The following is a 4,887-nucleotide window of genomic DNA, read 5'->3' as shown; positions in this document are numbered from 1 at the left end:
TAAGTATCTATGGAGTAATTGAGTTAAAATGAAGTTAAAATGAGTATCTATGGTGAAATGGATAATTGAGGTAAAATGCGTATCTTAGAGAAATGGATAACTGAGTTAAAATGAGTATGGAGTGTTAAAATATATGGAGTAATGGATATGTGAGTTTATATGACTATCTTCGAAATAATGGATTAGTGAGGTGAATGAATATCCATGAAGTAATGATAAGTGAGGTAAATAAGTATCCATAGATTAATGTCAAAGTGAAGTAAAATGAGTATCTATTGGGTAATGGAAAGGGTTAATTATTTCAATGTTGGACATATTTTACTGTAAAATTAGGAAAAAAAACGTTCTTAGCGAATGTTCAAAGAAATATTTTGCTAAAATGACATTGGCCACGTCTTTTATTAAATGGTACATAAATGTCAAAAACTATTTCAAGTCCCGTCTAATCAATAAAAAACAACAGACGTAACCCTTAAATTTACTTAGAATATCAATTAGAGTTAAGTCACCACTAGTGGACAATTCCTTCTAACACTTTGTCATAACAAAGCAGTATTGGAAATTTTTAATTCAATTTAATATATAATAAGTTTGTTGTTCTTGTTTCAAATCAAACTGATATAATCTAAGTTGGTGACTTTCTTAATGAACTTATGCAAGAAAAATAAGGTGTTACTTCGTGGATAAATAAAAGCACGGGCGGACACAAGCAGTACAATTAACCTCGACGAGAACAAATAGAGATAATACAAATCTCTAAAGAAAGTCCGAAACAACAAAAATTGGAAATATTGCAGACTCCATTTGATTGAGCCTGTTAATGGACTATCTAGTGCAAACTCCCATCAACGCCCCCTAGCACCGACTTAATCAGAAGTCATCATTTAAACATACACATGGTCACATTTTGAATTAAGAAACTTCCGCCGACGTGTTCATACGGCAGTTATCATGGAAAACGCAATGCACTTTTGTGTCATTCAATAAAAATCGGCATGTGGTCTCCAAGTAATAGACAGGCGTGCCCTAAACGCGGAACTAAACACATTTTGAAAGGGGATCAACGTGTCACTAAGATTAAATGTTATTTACGAATGTTTTAAAAAAAAGACAACAAACCACCTTTTTAATTGAGTTGGTCTATTATTGATCGACATGTAATGAAATAGTTTTATACCTTGTAAGCATTTCCGATTATTCTGAAATAAAAAGACAACATTTGAAAGAAATAAGTACAGAAACGTTTATTATTTTACAAAGGAATTTTCTCAACAAAACAAAACAAAAACAAATAGAACTTTGATGTTGCCGAGTTTACATTGCCATGACGTCATGCTATGTTAAACAGTAAATGAGGCTCAGATACAGCCGCAAGTACTGCACAGATGACAAACAGAAGTGTCTTTCAAAAGGTTGGATTGGTAGAATGCTAAAGCCCGGTTTTCTGAAAGCAAAATAAATAAAATGTGCATGACACTTATTAATGATATTATACATTAATATCAAAGGTTAAGTAAATACATATTCAACAAAAGAAATGCAGAAAAACTCGTTGAGCTAAATAAATTAATACAGACGATCAGTTGTATTCAAAGAACAACACGCTATTACCAGAAAAAAAATCTTTTGAGCGAGCTTAATGAAAGACACCACACTTTTTATTCCATAAAAAAAAGAAAAGCAAATCTTGATATTTTGAAAAGTTTGACATTTTATTAAGAATATACTTGTACAAAAGATGAAACAGGGAGCAGTACAAAATCCCTTAGGAACCCACAAAATGACAAAATTGAAAAATGTTCAGGCTCGGTTTGATTGAGCCTGTTCATGGACGGTAATAGAATGTGCAAGTAACCGTCCACGTCTCCTAGCACCGACTTTAGCAGAATTCAACATTTAATCATGGTATCGTGAAATTTATAAATTTCGAAACATCCGCAGATGTGTTCATATATTTCATCACAGGTTAAATTTTACTACAATGATCCTGATAGATCTGATAGAGTTGTCTTTCTCACTGATCTACTTGACATAACTACATTGATCCTGATAGATCTCATAGAGTTGTCTTGCTCACTGATCTACTTGACAAAACTACATTGATCCTGATAGATCTGATAGAGTTGTCTTGGACACTGATCTACTTGTCATAACTACATTGATCCTGATAGATCTGATAGATTTGTCTTGCTCACTGATCTACTTGACATAACTACATTGACCCTGATAGATCTGATAGATTTGTCTTTCTCACCGATCTACTTGTCATAACTACATTGATCCTGATAGCGCTGATAGAGTTGTCTTGCTCATTGATCTACTTGACATAACTACATTGATCCTGATAGCGCTGATAGATTTGTCTTGCTCACTGATCTACTTGACATAACTACATTGATCCTGATAGATCTGGTAGATTTGTCTTGCTCACTGATCTACTTGACATAACTACATTGATCCTGATAGATGTAATAGATTTGTCTTGCTCACTGATCTACTTGACATAACTACATTGATCCTGATAGATCTGGTAGATTTGTCTTGCTCACTGATCTACTTGACATAACTACATTGATCCTGATAGATCTGGTAGATTTGTCTTGCTCACTGATCTACTTGACATAACTACATTGATCCGATAGCGCTGATAGATTTGTCTTGCTCACTGATCTACTTGACATAACTACATTGATCCTGATAGCGCTGATAGATTTGTCTTTCTCATTGATCTACTTGACTTTTAACTACATTGATCCTGATAGCGCTGATAGATTTGTCTTTCTCACTGATCTACTTGACATAACTACATTGACCCTGATAGCGCTGATAGATTTGTCTTGATTATTGATCTACTTGACATAACTACATTGACCTGATAGCGCTGATAGATTTGTCTTGCTCACTGATCTACTTGACATAACTACATTGATCCTGATAGCGCTGATAGATTGGTCTTTCTCACTGATCTACTTGACATAACTACATTGATCCTGATAGATCTGATAGATTTGTCTTTCTCACTGATCTACTTGACATAACTACATTGACCCTGATAGATCTCATAGAGTTGTCTTGCTCATTGATCTATTTGACATAACTACATTGACCCTGATAGCGCTGATAGATTTGTCTTGCTCACTGATCTACTTGACATAACTACATTGATCCTGATAACGCTGATAGATTTGTCTTGCTCATTGACCTACTTGACATAACTACATTGATCCTGATAGCGCTGATAGATTTGTCTTGCTCACTGATCTACTTGACATAACTACATTGATCCTGATAGCGCTGATAGATTTGTCTTTCTCACTGATCTACTTGTCATAACTACATTGATCCTGATAACGCTGATAGATTTGTCTTGATTATTGATCTACTTGACATAACTACATTGATTCTTATAGCGCTGATAGATTTGTCTTGATAATTGATCTACTTGACATAACTACATTGATCCTGATAGCGCTGATAGATTTGTCTTTCTCACTGATCTACTTGACATAACTACATTGATCCTGATAACGCTGATAGATTTGTCTTGCTCATTGATCTACTTGACATAACAAACCAAAACATTATATAAAATTTATTTATGCTGCTGAATAAATAATTAAAGACAATTTTGAAAAGTAATACGCAAAAATAAAAGAGTTATGTATATCACTATAATAATAACCTATACTGATACAAAAACTGACAAATATGCATCAATGGAAAATAATGTCAACTATCATCGGCAAATCTTTAACATATACAAAAAGTTTAGCTCGGTAACTTAGGTTATAATTTCTTTTAATTATTAATAATTTGGAAACATTCGATGAACCTGGTTTATAATAATCAAACACCCGGATGGCCGCCGGTTTTGTCTTCGCAACTAGATCCGTCCTTAATAGTTCCAAGGTGGCACATGTACTTGGATATGTCGGCAAAATCTGGAAAACAAAATAGTCTTATAAATACGTAACTACACGTCGGCAATTCATATCAATACATAAAGGAAACATACAATAATATGCTTCTAATTAAAGATCCTGTATGTTTTGTGATTGATATTGTTACTGTGTGTATACCACACTTGCAAAAAATATAATATGTACATAATTATGCAAATAAAACAATTTTCAAACATCGAAGAATATGCAAAATGTGTATTGCAAATATTTTTGCACATTATATTTAATCAATAAATTATATGCATTCATTTTTATTGGAAAATTTGACTAAGAATTGATAGAAAATAAATTTCTAATTACCTCCCTTTATTCACATGAAATGTTAAATTCGGTAATATCTTTATCAAAAATGCTAATTGGAACTTGCAATATTTACAAATTTTAATTTTAGCATCATATTTAAGAAATAAAACCATGAAAAAATGTGTTACAGGATCTTTAAGGACATTGAACGGGCTATTTGGCTGTGAATAAAAAGTTGTATCTTATATAGTATTTAACCATCGCCTGATGACCTCGGTCACTTGTAATTCATAGGGATTGCTTTGGATTCAGTTTCCTGGATTTCACGCCATTTCAAGACCACTTTTCAGTCACTTGTGAACAAATGTAAATTTTGAGATATGAAATTTGATACTAATAGTTAATCTTGTGTGTGAACACGTGGCCTAGATTGCACGGATGTTCATGTTACCATGTTCTACACGGTTAACATAGATAGTGGTAAAAGTGAAAGGGGTTTAATGAGAATAGTGGTAAATGTGTACTCCTTACCTCATCGTAGTATAAAACTACTTTGTTTATCGTCCCTTATTTCAGTTTTCTTGGCATTATCAAGTTTGGATTTTAGAACTTTCAAGGGTCAGCAGAGAACCCGGATGGAAATATCTATTCCATAACGGCCATACCAGCACTTTGGTTTTAA

The 4,887-nt window shown here is 33.1% G+C and overlaps 1 long non-coding RNA gene across 1 annotated transcript; it reads right to left on the bottom strand.

Moving 5' to 3' along the window:
- Positions 1-1,283: 1,283 nt before the first annotated feature.
- LOC132738203 (uncharacterized) lies at positions 1,284-4,823 on the bottom strand. The gene is made up of 3 exons (XR_009626830.1): positions 4,737-4,823; positions 3,833-3,941; positions 1,284-1,444 (listed from the first exon to the last, which is right to left on the bottom strand). It is a non-coding gene; the product is annotated as an uncharacterized LOC132738203 (long non-coding RNA).
- Positions 4,824-4,887: the final 64 nt, after the last annotated feature.

The sequence above is a fragment of the Ruditapes philippinarum genome, unplaced genomic scaffold (genome assembly GCF_026571515.1).
Source record: "Ruditapes philippinarum isolate M1 unplaced genomic scaffold, ASM2657151v2 ctg11907_1_1_1_1, whole genome shotgun sequence".
NCBI classification, from domain to species: domain Eukaryota; kingdom Metazoa; phylum Mollusca; class Bivalvia; order Venerida; family Veneridae; genus Ruditapes; species Ruditapes philippinarum.
Note: the sequence above shows the minus strand (reverse complement) of the source record. Positions and strands in the feature narration are given on the sequence as shown.